The sequence below is a fragment of the Aedes albopictus genome, chromosome 2, assembly GCF_035046485.1.
Source record: "Aedes albopictus strain Foshan chromosome 2, AalbF5, whole genome shotgun sequence".
In the NCBI taxonomy this organism is placed as follows: Eukaryota; Metazoa; Arthropoda; class Insecta; order Diptera; family Culicidae; genus Aedes; species Aedes albopictus.
In genome coordinates, this window is record NC_085137.1 from 343377770 (window position 1) to 343401377 (window position 23608).

Genomic DNA, 23608 nt, shown 5'->3' on the forward strand with positions numbered 1-23608 from the left:
TACAAAGAAGAATATGAAGAGGAATTCCTGTAAACATTTTCATAGGATTTCCTACAATTATTCCTGCCAAAAAAAATCATGCATGGGTTTGAGCTGGGAGCTCCCGAAGAAATTTCTGGATACGTTCCTTCGCTTTCGGGAATTTACAATAAAATCCTTGAATTTGCGAAGAAGTTCCTGAAGGTGTTAATGGTAGAACAGTTGAATAAATTTCTTAAGGAATCCCTGGAATAATTCCTGGAGAAACCGCTAGAGGAATTTCCAACAGAATCCTCGGTAGATTTTTTTTTAAGTTTGAACAAAAGGAGATATTTACAAAGGATTTTATAAACAAAAACTCAGAATATTTTTCTAGGGAGTCAATTGAAGACTTTCTTAAGTAGTCCTTAACCGTTATGTGGCCGACAAACTTTTTGCTTTTTTCTACACCGTGTATTTTAAATGGGTGCTGGGTACCCGGGTACTTTGCCGGCCACATAAGGGTTAAAGAAATGTGTCAGTAACACAAAGGATTTTTTTTTAAATTCCTGGATTTTTTTTTTAAGAATTCTTGATGATTATGATGAATATGTATCCACCACCAGCGCAAGGATTAACTATGGTTGCAGAGACATACCGGACCGAAGTGATCTACAGGGGATACTCAAAATAACTGGGACAGGTAAAATTTTCACTTTTCAAAAAATGTTCAACTTTTCGAAAAGGGCATGAAATATTCTCAAATTTTTACTGTAAGTTCATCAATGAAATTTTGAGCGATTATGACTTATATAATTAGCTTTGAAAAAAGTTTGACTAAACTTGAACTTATTAATAAGAAAGAAAGTTACAGCAATTTCATTTATTTTATGATTTTTTAGTAAATTGGTCTAATTTTAATATGCCTCCCATTACTGTTTCAATTTACTGTTGGTTGTTTTGTTACTTCCTTTCAAAACATATTCATATTTTAGTCAATTAGAGGGGTTTCAAATAAACTATAATTTCTATATCGAATATTGAAGCGATGTTTAAATTTTCAGTAATTTGATTTATATCGAAAAAATAATCTGAGCTCTATAATTTTCTTCTGTGTTTACAATTTTAGGCTATGTCAAATGTTTTTCAAAGCTTACCATATAAGTCATGATCGCTCAAAGTTTCATTACATTTGGTTCATTGAATCCGGAGATATAACAGTTCAATGTTGGCTATCGAAAATTTTTGACTTTTTCTAGAATCTTTCTAACTTCATGTAGGATAGCCCGATCTTTCCCAAATTTTGACCATTGATACACAACTAGTTGACCAACTTACAGTAAAAATTTCAGATTTTTTGATGCACTTTATAAAAAGTTACTGCAGTTTGAACATTTTTTGAAAAGTGAAAATTTTACCTGTCCCGATCATTTTGTCTATCTCCTGTACTGCCCATATTCGCATAGTCGATGTAACCACCACTGGCAATGCCATCGTACAAAAACTGATATCTAACGGGTGTGCATATTTGTGACCAGTTTTATTCAATAGATCACAACATCTCACCCTTAGTTATGTGTTAACGTGGTAAAAATCTTGAAATTTATATTTATTCATTGTTAAAATTCCAAAAGCATGTTGAAAAGTACAGTAGTGGCGCTTACATCGACTATGCGAATATGGGCAGTGTATGTATCAATTTGAAGCACATAGAAACTCAAAATGCTCGGTCCACTATGCTAATCTTAATGTTTATTTCTCAACTCAAAAGTTTCCATACCTATTTTTGGAGCATCATGATTTTTGCTCAACTGAGAAAATGAAAATAGTAACAAGCAAAAATAAACACTGTAACATTCTACATGCCATACTGAGTTCTCCGGGAAGGCCACGCAGATTGAGGCGGTGTCAACAAGAATAAAACTCTCCCTGTTCGTTATTTGTTTCCGATTATTGGCTGATTGAATTACAGCGGAGCGCAGCGTGCACCCACGGAAGTCGTTATGACAGAGAAAAATGATTTCTTCCGATCGGCTCCTGCTGAGAACAAATCAGAACTTTCTTTTTCCGTTTTTTTTTCACGTAGGTATGTTACGATGGAAACGCACTTCGAGATTCGTTCCTCACAGAAAATTCTTGTTGGTAACTGGTATGGATGGCCTATTCTTAGCCAGAGTCAATCATGTACCTAGTCGCATCTATGTGACGTCTTATTTTCCTTTCACGGCCCATTGCTTGCACGGAGTCTTTGCTCACAAATTGAGATTGATGAGATGTAGCATGATTGAGACAGTCAGTACTGTATCAAGTGGAACAACTCTGACGTATGATGGTCAAATATGTTTTCGGGTACGTACATAGTCTACATCCATGTGCGAAAGAAAACAAAACACAGATTCATTTTTTAAGCATGTCTGGTGTCGTCAAGCAACTGTTGGATATCCATCCATGAAAATGTGTACGAAGAATATTTGCGAATGAAGTTGTTGAGTTGACATCTGTAAAATTTATAACCTTCAGAATAGAAAATAGAAACAAGGCTGCAGGCTTTCATTTGTTTCCTTCCCAACAAAATTACACTAGCAGAACAGCATTGATGCGCAGAACCAAGCTTTCTAGCTCCCAGTCCAAAGTTCCTTTCCCTCAGCACAAACATCCAAACAAGAGTCAACAACTTCCGCATCGAAGACCCGGAAAAACGCATTCCGTAAGCGACCGCAGGCAATTGTTCGCGCCAAGTGACCCTTCAACGTAATCTGGGACGTTAATTAAAAACCCACAAAAACATAAAAAAGCGATCCCATAAACCGCACTCACGACCACGACCAGCCAGCATAGGACCCGGGCCCGGCTGGATTTCGCAGCTGTTCCGTTTTCTCGCCGTTGCCAATGCAAGATGGTTGTCGAAGGCAAGCGGCGTGGTGACGATGATGCCGACGTTGTGGTAGCGAGCTTTGACGTTTTGATGCCGAACAGAAGCTCTCTGTGCTCACATTAAACACACGTGACGAGTGTGGTTACTTAGGGGTGGTCGGATGTTGGAGTCGAACATGCACTACGCCATCTTAGGAAGGTAAATATGAAAATCAATTACACTGCATTTAAATGAAAATCATTACTTACTAAACCGGATGCCAAATGAAACTCACGGGCAGAGCAGTAATAGAGCGTACTGTGTAAACCTCTAGCAATAATCCTTTGGTCTGAAACGTAGGATAACAGAAGCGAAAGAAAATAAATTTATTTTTTTTAAAGTAATATATTTTATTAGATTCCCTTATGAGACGTAGTCTCGGTTCACCGCGGACAGCTTTCCGCCAGCTTCATTCATAACTTTTGACTAAACTTTCCACGTGCTGATGAGGCTGGGCAACTTCTTTGAGCTTATTTTACCAACAGTTAACGGTTCGTTGGGCAATGTTTCGTAGGGTTATCTAAGATGAAGATCTGGAAATGGCGTACACACCCTATCAAAAGTTTGGGGTCACCCCTTCACCAACATGTCATCGTTTTTAGGCCCATATCTCCGCCAAATTAGTCAACCAATTACTTTTCTATGTTATACGATAGTGACCCCAAACTTTTGGCCGATGCACCATTTTGAGGTTTGAACCCAAACTTTTGGTCGATGACATCAAGAGTTTATTTACTTAATAACATTTTTTCCAGATTTTATAGCTAAGGTCGGTAGAAAGCACCTGAAATCCAATAGAAAATAGGTTATGTTACCGCTCTCATCTTGAAATTTGGTCGACCTAATTTCCTGCGACACTGCCGTAAGTTTATATTCATTTTTTTTAGAAAATTTGTCAACTTTGGGTTGAGTTTACATACAAATATTTTTGTAAAAGTTTCACCTAAATCATGTTCAAAGTTACTTTGATTTATTATCTTCTGAATAAGACCTAGGGTTTTAAATCGGACGCAAATTGTTGGAGATATGGGTATAAAAAATTACATGTTTGTGAGGAGGTGACCCCAAACTTTTGATCGGAAGTGTACACTTCTATATAATTGTCTATAAATGTACATGAATTTCAATATTCATATTACAGAAAGGATATAAAACAGTGCCGCCATGATAACCATGCAAAATATGGTATTCTCTGATAAAAAGAAACTTTTTGCAATCAATAAATAATACTGCAACGCTCCCTAAGAATAATAAAAAAAAATAAATGCATCCAAAAATTATAATATTAAATGCACAAGAAAAAAAACAGAATTCTCCGTAGATAAGCATATTGTTATTGTCTTGAGGATTTTTTCAGGAATTCTTGAAGAATTTCCTTAAAAATTCCTGAGGAATTTTCCTCAGAATTCCTGAGAATTTTTCTCTAGAATTTCTGGGGATTTTTTCCAAGAATTCCTAGGAATTATTTCAAGAATTCCTGAAGAATTTTCCAAAATCTTCTGAGGATTTTTTTCAGGAATTCCTGAAGAATTTTCCTAAGAATTCATGAGGAATTATCCTAAGAATTCCTGAGAAATTTTCTCTAGAATTTCTGGAATTTTTTCCAAGAATTCCTTGGAATTATTTCAAGAATTTCTGAAGAATTTTCTAAAATCTTCTGAGGATTTTTTTTTCAAGAAAATCTTGTGAATCCTTCCAAGAACTCCTGGGAGAAATTCCTCAGAAATTCTTGGGAAAATTTTCCAGGAATTTATGAAAAAAATACAGGAGTTCTTAATATAATTCTCCAGAAATTCTTGAAAAAATTCCCCTTGAAAAAATGTAAGGAATTCTTTGAAGAATTCCGTGGATTCCTTGGGAGATTCTCCCTAGAATTTTTGAGAAAACTTTTCGGGAATTCTTGGGAAAATTTCCCAGAAATTTGTGAAAAAATTTCCCAGGAATTAAAAAAAAAATGCCAAAAATTCCTGGGCAAACAAATTCTTTAAAGATTCACTTGGGAATTTTAGAAGATTTCTTCAGAAATTCTTGGATGATTTCCCCAGGATTTCTTGGAAGAATCCCATAGGAATTTTAGAGTTAATGTTTTGAGAATTTTCGGGATAATATTTAGGGAATTTTTGGGAGGATTCTTTTTGGGATTTTTCTAGAGATTTTGCTTAGTACTCTTGTCAGAATTTTCAAGAAACATTAAGTTTTTTTTGTTAATCATTCTTTGGAGAATTCTCTAGGAGTTTTCGGCCTTTGGGCTATTAAGTAAATGCTACATGAATTTCTTAGAAAAATCTCCTAGGATTCCGAGGAAAAGTTCGCAGGGATTATAGGGAGAAAAGTCCTGAAATTTATGGGAGGATTACTCCGGGAAAATTTCTAAACAATTGTTAGAACAATGTCTCAGGTTCTCAGGAGTTCTTGAGAAAATTCTCCTGGAATTCTTGAAAAAAATCTTCAGTAATTCTTGGAAAAATTCTACGAGAATAACTTAAACTACCAAGAAATGTTTCTTGGAAGAATTCTTTATAATTTCATGGAAGAATTCTCCAGAATTTCTTGGAAAATTTTTTCAGGATTTCTTGGGATATTTTCCCTGGAATTATTGAGAAAATTCTTAAGGAATTCTTGGGAATATTGCCAAGGAATTCATCAAACAATTTCCCAGGAATTTAAAATAAAAATGGCCAGGAAGTTTTGAAAACAAATTCTTGAAAGATTTACTCATGAATTTTTGAAGAATTCTTCTGGAATTCTTGGATGATTTTCCCAGGATTTCTTAGAAGAATCCCATAGAAATTTTAGAGTTAATATTTGAGAATTTTCGGGATAATATTTAGGGAATTCTTGGGAGGATTCTCTTTGGGATTTTTCTAGAGATTTTGCTTAGTACTCTTGTCAGATTTTTTAAGAATCTTTAAGAATTTTTGTAATAATTATCTATTCATTCTTTGGAGAATTAACTAGGAGTTTTTGGTAAACTTTTCGTTGGGTTATTAAGAGCATTCTACATGAATTTCCTAGAAAAATCTCCTAGGATTCCGAGGAAAAGTTCGCAGGGACTATAGAGAGAAAAGTCCTGATATTTATGGGAGGATTACTCCGGAGTTCTTTGGAGTACGTTCCTTGATTTCATGGGAAAATTTCTAAACAATTGTTAGAACAATGTCTCAGCTTCTCAGGAGTTCTTGAGAAAATTTTCCTGGAATTCTTGAAAAAAATCATCAGTAATTCTTGGAAGAATTCTCCGAAAATATCTAAAACTACCAAGAAATGTTTGGAAGAATTCTCCACGATTTTTTGGAAGAATTCTTTACAATTTCATGGAAGAATTCTCCAGAATTTCGTAGATGAATTTTTCAGGATTTCTTGGGAGATTTTCCCTGGAATTCTTGAGAAAATTCTCCGGGAATTCTTGGGAAAATTGACCAGGAAATCGTGGAAAAATTTCCCAGGAATTTATACTAAAAATGCCCAGAAATGTTTGAAACAAATTCTTGTAAGAACTACTTCGGAATTCTTGGATGATTTCCCCAGGATTTCTTGCAAGAATCCCAAAGGAATTTTAGAGTTGATGTTTTGATAATTTTCGGGATAATATTTAGGGAATTCTCGGGAGGATTCTCTTTGGGATTTTTCTGGAGATTTTTTAGTACTCTTGTCAGAATTTTCAAGACATTTTAGGAGTTTTTGTAGAAATTATCTAAATATTCTTTGGAGAATTCTCTGGGAGTTGAGGGAAAATTTTCCTTTGGGTTCTTAAAGAATAGGCTCCTAAAGTCCTATCGGGATTCTTGTTTTAAACCACAATATATGGTTCAAGAGTACATATTTACTCAATTTTTGACGTTTTTATTAACCGTAGTTGAAAATATATAATTTTTATTTTTTTAGCCTTTTGTCTCGTCCCTAGCTTATAACACATACTTTGAGTGGTTTTTTTTCACCGTGTATGTCAGATAGGAACATTTTTGAAATCCCAGTGCGAAAAATGTCGAGCTCAGTCACACAAGGTTGACCTAAAATGTCAAAGTAGAACTATTTACCATTTTACTTATTTCAAATTTTCTCATTATTCCTTTGTTTTTCAAGTTCGAGTAAAGTACAATTCCGATTAGAATACCATGCTTGATCGTATTATTCAATATAAGCGAGATTTCGTCTTTAATTTTAGGACCCTATTCTACAGGAATTTCTAAAAAAATCTTCTAGAATTATAGGAAAAGTTCGAAGGAATTCTAGGAAGAAATATCCAGAACTTCATGAAAAGATTACTCCGGAGTTCTTGGAGTACTTTCCTAGATTTCATGGGAAAATTCCCAAACAATTGTTTGAATATTGGCTAAGGTATTCCGGAAAAATAAATTCATAGAAGTTACTTACTTTAAGTGCAAAATTTTGGTATAACAATTAGTGTGGTCAAACATTTCTCAGCAGTTTTCGAAAAAAAATCTTACCAAACAAATGGTAGTTTTTGGGAATTTTTTCAACAGTTCCACTCAGCAATGGAAAACACCAGTGCTAGTTCAGAATTGAAACACCAATCCGATGTCCTTCTTTCAAAAGCTGCAGTAACCACCAGTGAACAGATTGACTTTGTAGTGGGACTATTGCAAATACTTGCCAACTGCAGATAACGGCGAGAATGTTCCACAAACATTGTTCAGAATGATAAAGAGTGAATGAATGGGCCGCTTCACTCCTGATCGAAGGGGGCACACTTGATTTACATTCAGAGGCGATGAGCTGTAACGCAATTGCCAGGGCAAATCCATACGGATGCTAACGACTATGCTCCAGCATTATACCCTGTTTGCCTAATGGTTTCGTTTCTTTTCAGAACATCGTTGCTCCAGTCAGTTTGTACAGGAGCTCGAAGTTGATTATAGATTTATGGTTGATGTATATGGTCTGGTTGAACGGTTATTGGTATCGAATTGAGACACAATCAAAAGCATTCATCACTTCGCACCACTGTGGGAACAACTTGATAAACTGATGTGAAGTAATTGAGGTCAGATGCAATGCATTTAAAAGACAAATTGAATATCACAATTCAAAAATGCAAAGACAGAAACAAAACATCTTCAATTTCATCCTAGTTCAATATAAATCATAACCATTTCCTCAGCGTTACAACGAACAACCTGAAACAAGAGCAAATCGAAGCACATACGACGAGCGCACTTGATGGGAGAGATCGGAAAAAGTCAAATAACACAAATTGATGCTGCTTTGATATATGAGATAAAAATCCCATAAAACTGGAACCCTTCGATTGCAGTCAACTTGAAGCATGAGGGTGAGTTATTTTCTTTCATTCACCGAAGAGGAAGCATGGCCGGAAGGAAATTTGTGTCGATTACACTAGTTTACAGCATTTTTGAACTCGGTAAGCTGATGATCATTTTTGGTGTAGAATCATGCCCTGAGTTCGAAAACGCGAAGGAAAAAAATTACAGTAGAGTGGAAAATTTTTCGACTTTCCATACAACGTTGATGTTTTGAAATCGATTTTTGTTCTATTTTTAAGCAAAGTCGCTAACTTCAAACATCTCATTCTTCGTAACCAATGCTCCAATTGAGCTGAATTTTTTACTGTAACTCGCCTACATATGATATGTCAAATAAACGCCGAGAAAGAATTTTTAAGTTGGCTTTTTCTTATTGAAAAAAATACATTTCTTCAAAAAATTTTGGGAATTTTGCTAAAATTTAAGAAGATCGTCCCCAAAACTCGCCAATATCTTGAATTTCATCAATCTGACGCAAAACCTGTATTCAGATGATCGAATGGTATTGTATTCAGCTTTTAATTTATGGAAAAAGATTTAAAATTGGTTGAACAAAAGGCAATATGTTTGAATTTTAGTAAATTACATATTTTGAAAAGTTACAAAATTCGATATTGAGGTAAAACTCAAAAACTGTTCTACTTTAATTTTTTAATTTTTTGAAGGTCGGTTTCGAAATCAGCACTAAATTGTGCTTCAAAAATTTTGGTCGTTGACAGAAGTTCACGACTTTCGTTTTATTTTGTAAACTTGTGTTATACAGCGCAAGTCGATTGATGGATAACCCGTAGCTGAAGACTACCTACCTACCAACCCACACATAGGAGCATCAGTAGTAGTAAGAGCACTGGTTTTCCCTTGGTTCCACCTCGAAGGGATAGGGCGGTAGACTTTGGGGAGAAAGCGTGTGTCGTAAAAAGGAATACTTCCAGCGCAGAACTTTGAGCAATGCTGCCCGGGGTTCTGACGGTTCCGCGGGTCATGGTTGGCTTGGGAAAAGTGTCATAAAGACATCATCAGGACCATAAATTTTTGAATTCCCTCTGCGATTTGCTACGTGCTGACTTCTGATGGATTTTTGACGAAGGGATGACGGTGGGTTCTGGAGTTTTTTCTTCTCTCGTGCAAGTGGAATGAGATAGTGTTTTTGTTGTCTCGAATGGTTCCGTTACGATTGTGATATGATTTACAACTTTGAACTAGTTGCACCACAGTTTAGCTGATATTGCTGTTATCTTTATCACAAACTTTTTTTTTTTTGTTTTTGAAAGCTTTCATCGGCAATAGATGTAAACAACATTCCTCTAGGATGATTACTTTGCTATAACGTTGTTTGATTATTGACGTCATTCTTAAAAATAAAACTTGACACACAGCGTTTTGATTTTGGTTATGAAATCCAAATTTATCACTACGATCTATACATGTTCGGGATAAATTCCTATTGATAATGTCATTCTATAATTAAAGTATAGTTCGATATTATTCTAAATAGCAAATCTATGAACTTTTTCATGCCCAGCTATGCGATCTGAGTAAGGTCTTGGCAAATAAGCCAATCATCCTACTGCCAATTCCACCTGAAAATTCCTTTCATCGTAAAAAAAAATCCATTCCAATCTTTCATAATTTAGAAATGCCGGCTGTAAAATCTTGACACATCGAGCCGACCCAATTCTTTTGTGCATTCATCATTCGTCATAAGCCACCATCACCACCGGCAGTGGCAGCCTAGGCGGCGTCGAACGTCAAAGCAGCTGTAAAAGCATGAAACCCAATTTTCTTCAACCATTGACTCGTTTTTTTTTTTGTCGCATCCCCCGATTCACCATTCTTTTATTCAGATTCCTGATTGGCAACCGGGTTCCGGGAAAGCTTCAGTCACAGTCCCAGTAGAAAGAAGGTCATACCTACCCGCTGGCTGCATGACGGAAATCACACACTTGGTGCTTTTCACATCTCGGCTGTCCTCTTGGCTCATTGGAGGCATGGTTGGTTGAACTTGAAAGATATTTCGCCCCTTCGCGAGTACCAGAAATTAAAGGTAAATAATCGTCAAATTGAATTTTCGCACTGCGGACATTAGCTGAGGATTTTTGACTGCCGAAGTCTGGGAAAAGGGTCAGTTTCATAAAGAATATTTTTGTGATGGATTATTATCCTAGATTTTTTCTACTGCTGCACTGTTTTTTTTTATCAAAAAAAGATCAATTATTTCTCAAATATGTGAATTCTCCGACCATCTAGAATAGAAATGTAGTACCGGTCATACCGCTACCGAAATACTGATACTACTGACCAGTTTTTGGTACCGAAAATGCCGGTACTGAGTAATCTCTACTCTTTTCCAAGAATTCCAGGGGAATTTTTCCAAGAATTCCAGGGGAATTTTTCCAAGAAGTCCAGGGGATTTTTTCCAAGAAGTCCAGGGGAATTTTTCCAAGAAATCCGGGGGAATTTTTCCAAAAAATCCAGGGGAATTCTTCCAAGAATTCCAGGGGAATTCTTCCAAGAATTCCAGGGGAATTCTTCCAAGAATTCCAGGGGAATTCTTCCAAGAATTCCAGGGGAATTCTTCCAAGATTTCCAGGGGAATTCTTCCAAGAATTCCAGGAGAATTCTTTCAAGAATTCCAGGGGAATTCTTCCAAGAATTCCAGGGGAATTCTTCCAAGAATTCCAGGGGAATTCTTCCAAGAATTCCAGGGGAATTCTTCCAAGAATTCCAGGGGAATTCTTCCAAGAATTCCAGGGGAATTCTTCCAAGAATTCCAGGGGAATTCTTCCAAGAATTCCAGGGGAATTCTTCCAAGAATTCCAGGGGAATTCTTCCAAGAATTCCAGGGGAATTCTTCCAAGAATTCCAGGGGAATTCTTCCAAGAATTCCAGGGGAATTCTTCCAAGAATTCCAGGGGAATTCTCCCAAGAATTCCAGGGGAATTCTTCCAAGAATTCCAGGGGAATTCTTCCAAGAATTCCAGGGGAATTCTTCCAAGAATTCCAGGGGAATTCTTCCAAGAATTCCAGGGGAATTCTTCCAAGAATTCCAGGGGAATTCTTCCAAGAATTCCAGGGGAATTCTTCCAAGAATTCCAGGGGAATTCTTCCAAGAATTCCAGGGGAATTCTTCCAAGAATTCCAGGGGAATTCTTCCAAGAATTCCAGGGGAATTCTTCCAAGAATTCCAGGGGAATTCTTCCAAGAATTCCAGGGGAATTCTTCCAAGAATTCCAGGGGAATTCTTCCAAGAATTCCAGGGGAATTCTTCCAAGAATTCCAGGGGAATTCTTCCAAGAATTCCAGGGGAATTCTTCCAAGAATTCCAGGGGAATTCTTCCAAGAATTCCAGGGGAATTCTTCCAAGAATTCCAGGGGAATTCTTCCAAGAATTCCAGGGGAATTCTTCCAAGAATTCCAGGGGAATTCTTCCAAGAATTCCAGGGGAATTCTTCCAAGAATTCCAGGGGAATTCTTCGATGAATTCCAGGGGAATTCTTCGACGAATTCCAGGGGAATTCTTCCAAGAATTCCAGGGGAATTCTTCCAAGAATTCCAGGGGAATTCTTCCAAGAATTCCAGGGGAATTCTTCCAAGAATTCCAGGGGAATTCTTCCAAGAATTCCAGGGGAATTCTTCCAAGAATTCCAGGGGAATTCTTCCAAGAATTCCAGGGGAATTCTTCCAAGAATTCCAGGGGAATTCTTCCAAGAATTCCAGGGGAATTCTTCCAAGAATTCCAGGGGAATTCTTCCAAGAATTCCAGGAGAATTCTTCCAAGAATTCCAGGGGAATTCTTCCAAGAATTCCAGGGGAATTCTTCCAAGAATTCCAGGGGAATTCTTCCAAGAATTCCAGGGGAATTCTTCCAAGAATTCCAGGGGAATTCTTCCAAGAATTCCAGGGGAATTCTTCCAAGAATTCCAGGGGAATTCTTCCAAGAATTCCAGGGGAATTCTTCCAAGAATTCCAGGGGAATTCTTCCAAGAATTCCAGGGGAATTCTTCCAAGAATTCCAGGGGAATTCTTCCAAGAATTCCAGGGGAATTCTTCCAAGAATTCCAGGGGAATTCTTCCAAGAATTCCAGGGGAATTCTTCCAAGAATTCCAGGGGAATTCTTCCAAGAAATCCAGGGGAATTCTTCCAAGAATTCTAGGGGAATTCTTCCAAGAATTCCAGGGGAATTCTTCCAAGAATTCCAGGGGAATTCTTCCAAGAATTCCAGGGGAATTCTTCCAAGAATTCCAGGGGAATTCTTCCAAGAATTCCAGGGGAATTCTTCCAAGAATTCCAGGGGAATTCTTCCAAGAATTCCAGGGGAATTCTTCCAAGAATTCCAGGGGAATTCTTCCAAGAATTCCAGGGGAATTCTTCCAGGAATTCCAGGGGAATTCTTCCAGGAATTCCAGGGGAATTCTTCCAAGAATTCCAGGGGAATTCTTCCAAGAATTCCAGGGGAATTCTTCCAAGAATTCCAGGGGAATTCTTCCAAGAATTCCAGGGGAATTCTTCCAAGAATTCCAGGGGAATTCTTCCAAGAATTCCAGGGGAATTCTTCCAAGAATTCCAGGGGAATTCTTCCAAGAATTCCAGGGGAATTCTTCCAAGAATTCCAGGGGAATTCTTCCAAGAATTCCAGGGGAATTCTTCCACGAATTCCAGGGGAATTCTTCCACGAATTCCAGGGGAATTCTTCCACGAATTCCAGGGGAATTCTTCCACGAATTCCAGGGGAATTCTTCCACGAATTCCAGGGGAATTCTTCCACGAATTCCAGGGGAATTCTTCCACGAATTCCAGGGGAATTCTTCCACGAATTCCAGGGGAATTCTTCCACGAATTCCAGGGGAATTCTTCCACGAATTCCAGGGGAATTCTTCCACGAATTCCAGGGGAATTCTTCCACGAATTCCAGGGGAATTCTTCCACGAATTCCAGGGGAATTCTTCCACGAATTCCAGAGGAATTCTTCCACGAATTCCGGGGGAATTCTTCCACGAATTCCAGGGGAATTCTTCCACGAATTCCAGGGGAATTCTTCCATGAATTCCAGGGGAATTCTTCCACGAATTCCAGGGGAATTCTTCCACGAATTCCAGGGGAATTCTTCCACGAATTCCAGGGGAATTCTTCCATGAATTACAGGGGAATTCTTTCACGAATTCCAGGGGAATTCTTCGATGAATTCCAGGGGAATTCTTCGACGAATTCCAGGGGAATTCTTCCACGAATTCCAGGGGAATTCTTCCATGAATTACAGGGGAATTCTTTCACGAATTCCAGGGGAATTCTTCCACGAATTTCCCTGGAATACTTGGAAAAAATTGCCTGAAATTCTTGGAAGAATTCCTTCGGAATTCTCGGGAGAATTCTCCTGGAATTCTTGGGAGAATTCCCCTGGAATTCTTGGGAGAATTCCACTGAAATTCTCGGGAGAATTCCCCTGGAATTCTCGGGAGAATTCCCCTGGAATTCTTGGAAGAATTCCCCTGGAATTCTTGGAAAAAATTGCCTGAAATTCTTGGAAGAATTCCTCTGGAATTCTTGGAAGGATTCCCCTGCAATTTTTAGGGAATTAAAAACAATTAGTTGATGTCATAAACCGAATCCAGGCAATTTCTGCTGATTTATCTTTTGTTCCAGGGGAATTCTTCCAAGAATTCCATGGGAATTCTTCCAAGAATTCCAGGGGAATTCTTCCAAGAATTCCAGGGGAATTCTTCCAAGAATTCCAGGGGAATTCTTCCAAGAATTCCAGGGGAATTCTTCCAAGAATTCCAGGGGAATTCTTCCAAGAATTCCAGGGGAATTCTTCCAAGAATTCCAGGGGAATTCTTCCACGAATTCCAGGGGAATTGTTCCACGAATTCCAGGGGAATTCTTCCACGAATTCCAGGGGAATTCTTCCACGAATTCCAGGGGAATTCTTCCACGAATTCCAGGGGAATTCTTCCAAGAATTCCAGGGGAATTCTTCCACGAATTCCAGGGGAATTCTTCCACGAATTCCAGGGGAATTCTTCCACGAATTCCAGGGGAATTCTTCCACGAATTCCAGGGGAATTCTTCCATGAATTCCAGGGGAATTCTTCCACGAATTCCAGGGGAATTCTTCCATGAATTACAGGGGAATTCTTTCACGAATTCCAGGGGAATTCTTCGATGAATTCCAGGGGAATTCTTCGACGAATTCCAGGGGAATTCTTCCACGAATTCCAGGGGAATTCTTCCATGAATTACAGGGGAATTCTTTCACGAATTCCAGGGGAATTCTTCCACGAATTCCAGGGGAATTCTTCCAAGAATTCCAGGGGAATTCTTCCACGAATTCCAGGGGAATTCTTCCACGAATTCCAGGGGAATTCTTCCACGAATTCCAGGGGAATTCTTCCACGAATTCCAGGGGAATTCTTCCATGAATTCCAGGGGAATTCTTCCACGAATTCCAGGGGAATTCTTCCACGAATTCCAGGGGAATTCTTCCACGAATTCCAGGGGAATTCTTCCATGAATTACAGGGGAATTCTTTCACGAATTCCAGGGGAATTCTTCGATGAATTCCAGGGGAATTCTTCGACGAATTCCAGGGGAATTCTTCCACGAATTCCAGGGGAATTCTTCCATGAATTACAGGGGAATTCTTTCACGAATTCCAGGGGAATTCTTCCACGAATTTCCCTGGAATACTTGGAAAAAATTGCCTGAAATTCTTGGAAGAATTCCTTCGGAATTCTCGGGAGAATTCTCCTGGAATTCTTGGGAGAATTCCCCTGGAATTCTTGGGAGAATTCCCCTGAAATTCTCGGGAGAATTCCCCTGGAATTCTCGGGAGAATTCCCCTGGAATTCTTGGAAGAATTCCCCTGGAATTCTTGGAAAAAATTGCCTGAAATTCTTGGAAGAATTCCTCTGGAATTCTTGGAAGGATTCCCCTGCAATTTTTAGGGAATTAAAAACAATTAGTTGATGTCATAAACCGAATCCAGGCAATTTCTTCTGATTTATCTTTTGTTTTAGTTAAGATTAATTCAGTCTTCTTCGCCTACGCACAGAAACTAACGTATACTATTTTTATTTATTTTCAGGTAAACAATTGGGCGAAATTCCATCCACATGCAAATATTCTCAAGTTAGAAGTAAGTATAACTTATATACTGTATAAGGTTCTATCACAAGAATTATCTTATAAAATTATGTCCTGTTATCTTTATCGAACACAACTTAACGAAATTTAAATCGGCTTCGTCCTCACACCGCATACCGCAATGTGATGCACATCGAATGTTTATTATCGACCACATTATTCAAATTTCAATTTTCCGCTGGAAAGAACAAAAACAGAAAAGTTTGTCTCCGTGGGAGCATAGCCTTGTGCTCCTGACCCACTGTGGACACGATGTAGGGGAGTGTGGCTCAAATGGGCGAAGGTCATTCTCATAATGGTTCATGAACATTATGCAATTCAATTTAAAAGTTTCATTACTTTTACCTCATTACGAACTTTTAAAGTGATTGAATAACCGACCATGCGTCTCCATGATGATCAATTAAGCGCTTTCTTTTATTAATAAAAGAAGCATTAGAGAGCATCAATTAATGCTTTTCTGATAAGCAGTAGCACAAAGCACACGAAGATAGAATTCCCATTTTTTTTACTAGCTGCTCGATTGAATATGTAGAAAAAAAAAGAACAAGATTAACTCTATGTAAGTTAGAAACATACTAATAATAAACCTCAAGAGTGACCAACATCCCGTAAAAATCCCAACGTAAAGTTTTTCATTTATTGTCGAAATGTGGCTAGAGATATCTAATGTTCGGAAGAAAATCAAAGTGGACGGACAGAGGAAAGTAGCATTTGTTTTCCGTCGTGGGGAACAGGGAGGGACAGGGTGACTGCCAAGCGTGATAAAAACAACAGTAAAAGATGGAAAAAAGCATGCTTACCATTTTAAAAATGAATTTATTACAAACTTTTTCTTCTGAATCGGAATGGACCGAAGGTACTCGAGAGCGGTTGTATTCATTCGCCATAACTGGGTGGGAGAAGAGTGTGTCGCCCTTGGATGGACGCTGCTGCAGCAGCAGTAGCAAGTCTTATGAGAATCGAGGGAGTTGTCAAAACACTGCCAACAAGAAACGAGCGCTGGGAAAACTATATTACCAAAATGGTCAAGACGACCAGAAGCCACCGGGTGGTGGATACTGGAAACTGTGGCGGCTGTGACCAGAGGAAAACGGAATGAAAAGTAATGTAATTTTTGTTATAATCCTACAAGGCGGAAAGCCAGAGCTACGGTCACGGATTGGTACCTCGAAGGGTAGCCGAGAGAGAAAGAGAGCCTGGCCCGGGTTGGTTGCTTGAAGTGAAGCGTGGAAAGTTGCGAAACTGTTTGAAAAGTGGAAAAAATGAGAAAAGTTTTCTTCCTTTCGCATTTTTATTCATCACGCTTTGCAAACACATGAAACGTGGGACACAAACGCAGGAGATGACCAGATTTCCTCGGTTGGAGAAAACAAAATGCAGCATCTTGCTGGAAGTTGTTCGGCGGGGTTCACACTGGAATTTGAAATGGCTAAAATCTTAGTGTAATGTAATGTTGAAAGTAACATCCAAATTCGAACAGGTTTCAGAAGGTTTAAAATACTCCGGCCGATGGCAGAACAGTTGAAAGGTTATCTCCTGGAGGATATACCTGGTGACTTGGGATAGGCAAGAGAAACATTTGAAGGACTTTTAGGAGTTGTTGTATTAAGGAACTATAGCCTTTCTGAAAGAATTTTTAAAAGAACATTTGGAGGAATATATGGAAAACTTGAAAATAATTTGGGAGGATTTCTGAAGAAATTTCTGAATAACTGGATAATTTTTTGAAAAATTCCTGGAAAAATTCTTGGAGGCAATTTCTGGATTAATTTCTGAAGAAATCCCTGGAAGAAATTCTGGAGACATTACTTCAGGAAACTCTAATTAAATTCCTGGAGAAAATCCTGGAGGAAATTTTGGAGAGGTTCCTGGAGAAAATTCTGTAGAAGTTTCTAGATAAATTTGTGAAGCAAATACTGAAGAACTAGAAAAAAATCTGAAAGAAATTCTTTCGAATTTCCAGAAGTTTATGGAAATATTTGTGCTGGAATTCTTAAATTAATGTCCAAGATATTCTCTATAACATTTCCAAACGAATAGCTGGGAAGAAATCTGAAAACGTTTCTCGTTTTGGCGATTAAAGCTAACGTCTCAATAGATCTTAAACCAGATTCCTGCCAACTTTCTCCGACTGTATCTCTGCGGGTGCGAATCACTACGCGGCGGGCGGGAAAACCTTCCAACATGCCACTTATCTTCCATCGCTGGCTTCCAGTGCTTTTCTGGCCAGGAAATGACGAAGAAATGGGATCAGCCTGCTACTTTTACGCTTCGCTTGAATCGATGAGCGAGCGGGCGCGCGGCACGGCATCCACGATTTCCATTGCGAGGAATCCTTTGCTGGCTCCCTGACAGTCAGCAAGGCAAAAACGAACGGAGAACGCACGTCTCTTCGCTTAAATATAATTAATGGGGGCGGAATAAATGTTTATGGTTGGTGTAAAATCGGCTGAGGAACGGGTCCTAAGTGAAAACAGAATTGCGAATTATTGTCTAAGTTTCGGAAGCACGATTCGAGATTCGAGCTCGCCGCGCCGCGGTGTGGGTGGAAGGGTGACCAAGGAAACTGGAGCTCCTGGTTGCACGGTCGCGTCGTCATCGCACCATCCGGAACCGGTTGATGCTGGCTGGTGTTTCTTCGGTCGTCTTAGGTGATAGCACTGGATTAGAGGTAATTGAATACTTTTTAAGCCGACACAGTCTTGTTGTCAAAACAGATTTAGGGCCGAGGTGTACGTGTGTATCTGACGAAACGATACACAACACAGCGTTTGGGGTTTCCGTGTTTTAGGGCGAAAGCCGTTGTTTATTTGTGTGCTGCTGGGTCTCGCTTTTCCCAAGAGCCTCGGTGCTGATGATGTACCCGGTGCTGAGATGAATTTCCCCGAGGCCAGAAATTATCCTTTGTTTGAGAAAGTATTTTTGCTGAGGTAGCGCTGGTTACAAAGCTGATGACATTTTGCTGTTTGCTTCAATCAGTTTTCCTGATTGTTTCTCGTTGCTTCAAATGAAGACGGGTGAATTGGAATATCAGTTTATACTCAAATTTGCTGAGTTGGAAAAGATAAGTAAATCATTATGTATAGCAAACGTTATCATGACCTACAATTTCATTATAATTTTCAATTATTTTACAAAAAAAACAACTGTAATTTTGGTAAACTTGAACTTAAGTGTAACAGTATTAATTTAAATATATCAATGATTGTTCCTTCGAAATGTTTAGAAAATTTTGAAATTCAGAAATTTCTCGATGACTTTCTTCAGAAATGTTTTAGTGAATCTTTGAGCAATTTCTTCATAAAATGATCAAAGGATTTAATAAGACAACTATCCATGGATGATATCCAGCAATTGTTCCGTGGATTTATGTAAAACATCCTCACGGTATGTCTTCAGAAATTCCTCCAGCGATTACTTTAAGCATTTTTTTCGAGAAATTCTGCCAGGAAAATACGCATATTTCTCAGAAAATTTGCCTTTCTGAATCAAAATTTCCTTCAGAGTTTTAAAGTTTTCTAGAGACCACTGTAACGTTTTCCGTGTTTTCTAGGAAATAAAAATAAAATATTCATTTTTTTTGAAACTATGGGGAAATAAAATTATACTTGATGTCCCATATTAATTATAAATTTAATTATAAGTTTTTATGCCACATGTTATTATTTCAAGAATCATTGATATTACAGCTCAGATTTAAAATTTGGTTTGCTATAAAAACTTTATTATGTGGGGATAAGAGCTCGATTAGTATTTGGAATTAACTGTAGATGACCATCGAAATCTTAACTAGATAAAACTCGCCTAAATGCGTTTCCTTAGTATTAGTTTGGGTCAGAAATCTGGAATAGTATTTTTGAGGTAGATAAAAGGATTTTGGGAAACCATCTTTCACATTTAATCTTGTCGGCATTGGAGCAAGAAGTTAGCTTTCGTGTTCTAGCGTCATATATTTTTTATTGAAGGTGTGTAATTAATTAATTTTAGAATAAAAACGAAATGGGTGCAAATGATAAGAATTTAGAAGTGGTGAAAGTGAATTGGTGTAACGATTTGTTCTTTTATTTTACTAGTTTTCTAAGTTCCGGATTTAAACACGACAAGCGGAGACTCTGCTTCGTGCAGCTTCGCCCCACTTAAAAAGGTAATCCATTTAGTTGAATTCATTTATATTTAACATTAACTAATAAAGATTCATGTCGGTCCACAGCGTCCGACGACGCTTTTTGTGGGAGCTCGAAAGTTCCCAGGCCATTCAATCGGCCACCTTTTCTGCACGTGGTGCATTTTCGGTCCGTGCTGGTCCGCCATCTTGGCAGCTAAACGGGAGTAGTGGAAATTCCGACCTGCTGAGATTCCCTTGGATGAGACAGTAGAGTATCGGCCAGCCGACACCCTATCCCGCACCTGTAGTTCGACCCCCAACGCACGTAGACCCGGCCTGGCTACGCCGCTGCTGAGACAGCTTGCTCACCCGCCACTTGGTGACTCTGCCGGTCGCCAAACATCGCACGTCATCGGCGTACCCCTCGGCGACCGCCGACCCGTAGCATAAAACCCTGCGCAGGTATGTTTGAACATGGCTATGTTGAACCCACACACACCAACCCAACACTTACACTGTACACGCATCACCGCATGAATCTTTGAAAAGACAATGAATACATAAATGAATTCAATTTGAGTTTACGTTTCCGTTCATTTATCTGCGTACAAACCCTGTGGTTATAAAGTCCGCCCAGGTGATCTAGTTACATCTCACTTTGCCACTTTTTATTCGCTCACCGCTCGCATTTTCGTTCGCTTGCTGCTTCGGTGCGTTTACCTCAGTTTCCTTTCACTTCGGACTTCGTTGGTCATCTACTAATTCCAGTACAACCGTTCGATTATCACCCTAGAGATTGCGCTCATGCTACTTATAGCTTTGTCGGGCAACTTAAACTAACACGACCAGTGGTCTCTCCATAGCGAGAGTGGCGCATAAGCCACTGCGTTTGCGGCAATTTGCTAGAAGATTGGGGGAACGGTTACACCACCTGGGCATTTTTTTTAATTACCGAACGGGATTGGGCCGAAGGGTAAAAAAAATCATAACTCAGGAACGAAGCATCATAGAAACAAAGTTTTTTTTAGAAAATAAACACAAATTTTCTAAGAAATCAAAAAAAAATATGAACTAGAAAAAGGTTTTCACAAAATTTCTGGCAAATAAGTTTTTAATTATTTCTCGCCGAAAACCAATCGATGAACTACCGCACACAAAATTTTCCACAGTTGAGAAAATTCGTACAGAAAAGCCGGAAAAACAATGTCCGAACTCGTGAAAAAATATCAAAAAAATATTTTTGAGGAGGTTATTCCATAAGCTTTAATCGCTGAAATTTTTGGAATGCACTTGTTTTTCGTTCTCGAGTTATAACCAATTTTGTTGAAAATTGTTCAAATGTGTCATTATAAAAAAATGAAAAATCATAACTCAAGAACGAAGCATCGTAGAAACAAAGTTTTTTTTAGATAATGAAATTTTCTCAGGAATACGAAAAAAATATGAAAAGGAAAAAGTTTTCCACAAAATTTTCCACCGTTGAGGAAATTAATAAAAAAAAACCGGAAAAACTATGCCCGAACTCGCGGGAATTTATCAAAAACATATTTTTGAGAAGGTAGTTTCATAAGCTTTGATGGCTGAAATTTTTGGAATGCACTTGTTTTTCGTTCTTGAGTTATGGCCAATTATGTGAAAAATTACCATATAATATATGCGTACATTGAGCTTATACGATGCTTCGTTCTTGAGTACCTTCTCAAAAAATTTTTTTTTGAAAATTTCCCACAAGTTCGGGCATTGTTTTTCCGGCTTTTCTTTACGAATTTTCTCCAGTTCTTCAGTTTTCCTGTTCATATGGTTTTTTGATTTCTGAAATTTGCTTTCATTTCCTTAAAAAAAAACTTTGTTTCGATGATGCTTCGTTCTTGTGTTATGATTTTTCAAAGTAATTAGTGTCAGGGGAAAACAAAGAACTTCCACCTGAGTTTTCCGGGCAAACAGGCGACCCTGAATTTTTCGTAATTTTTTTCTAGTTCATATATTTATAAACCCAGCCTGTGGAAAAATGTTCATGAAAATCTGAGACCCTTTGGCCCAATTTGTACGATAATAAAAAAAAAGTCCACCTCATAAATTAACTTAACCTTTCGTTACTCGCGCGGTTGGCCACCACCACCAGCACCGCGCTGATGCTGAACACAAAAGCAAGATTTTTTCGACTTGTTTTACAGTTGAGCGGACCTGGTGTGATGGTTAGAACACTTGATTATCACGCCGAAGACCTGCGATTGAATCCCACTCCCGACAAAATCGCAAAATGTGAGTTCATCCTTCGGATGGGAAGTAAAGCGTGGATCCCGAGATGAACTAGCCTAAAGCTAAAAATCTCGTTAATACAGATAAAAAAAAACTTGTACGAAATTCAACAGCGCGATAGCTCGAGGCTTAAAAACTCCTTTAAAAAGCTTACCTCAGGTTTCTTCTAAAAGTTCTGCGTGGGTTTCTTTTGGAAGTCCACCATGGATTATTTTTGAAAGTTCGTTTTGAACACTTACATCGGGTTGTAAATAATATCCTCAACTTTCATAGATTGTTTTCGAAATTTCTAGAGAATCTCCTTTTCTCTATTGCATCCTCCAGAAAATTCTTAGAAAACGCCTCTAAAAAACTTCCAAGGTTTACTCAGAGATCCGTACGAGAGTTCGTTCAGGAAATCATCCACGAATTACTTCACAAAGGCTTTCAGTAGTTGCTTTAGGAAATAACCAGTTCAGAATCTTTCAGATATTATTCCAGGGATTCCTTTAAAAATTTTCATGGAGTTTCCTTCAGAAATTTTTCATTGGATTTCTCGAGAAAAATATTTAAGGATTCTTTTGAGAAATATAATATGAATTTCTCCCAAAACTGCTCCATGGATTCCTGCAAAAATTACTCCAGAAATTCTGTCTTATAATCTACCAAAGTTTGGTTCAGAAATTCCTCCGGTGGTTTCTTCAGAAATTTTTCGAAGGATTTTATAAGAAATTGAAATTTCTAGTGCTTCCTTCAGATATTCCCTTAAAAATGTCACTACAATTTTTTTTCCTGAAACTCAGTCAGGCGTTACATTAGAAATTGTTCTAGGGATTCGTTTTACGAATCCTTTGAAAAATTTTCCAAGGATTGCTTCAGACATTCTTTCATAAGTTCTTCCAGTGAGTAACTCTCGCTGAGACCGGCCCACTATTTCCACCTTGTCTTCAAAAATGTTTAAGGTGGCGATTTTCTGAAAGTCATCGCCAAAAAAATAAGGAAAATGCATTTGGTTACTCAAATTGGTGGACCCCTCGTTTGTTAGAGCCACAACATTTGCAGATCCTCCATTTTGGTCAAATGGTGGCTCATTTGAACCGTTATAACTCGAAAGTTTCACCAAAAACGATGATATGACATGATTTACAATGTCATGTATAAATGTCCAATCTTCAATTGATGCAAAAATTTTGAGAATCAGTGATTGCCAACATGGTGAAAAAAAAGTTTGGAATAAAAATCCAAGATGGCGGCCAAAATCAATATGGCCGACCCAACTTTTTTTAACTGTGATTAGTAGCTCTATCTTCCTTCTTTTCAACAACATTTCGTTTTGGGTTGGTTTTTGTAGATACTTTCGAGTTATAACGATTTTAATGAGCCATCATTTGACCAAAATCAAGGTGTCTGCAAAAATTATTGTGACTCTAACTAACGAGGGGTCCATCCATTTAAGTAACCAAGTGAAATAACCTTATTTTTCTGGGGAGGACTTTCAGAAAATCACCACCTAAAACATTTTTGAAGACTCAGTAGTCTCCCCAGAAAAACTTCTGAAAATTTCTTCTGAATTTTGCTCGAGTATTTCTCCTAGAATTTTGTTCTGAAATTACTGTAATAATTGCATTGAAGATTCCCACAGGGATAGTTCTGGAATTCATTCAGAAATTACTGCAGGTATTTATCCAGAGATTCTTGAACTATTCCATCAAAAATTTGTCTGGGAATTGCTCTACAGATTCTTGCATTATTAGTTTCAGTAATGTAGGCAGAAATGTCTCCTGAACTTCCTTCAAAATTTTCTCCACATATTCCACAAAAAAAATCTCCGGCATTTTCTCTAAGGGAGCATCCATAAATGACGTAGCATTTCTTGGTTGAATTTTAACTCAATCCTCTCCTCTCGTAGCATATTTTTCACTATACCTAATACTTGGCTCTGATCGGGATTAATCACCGCGGAAT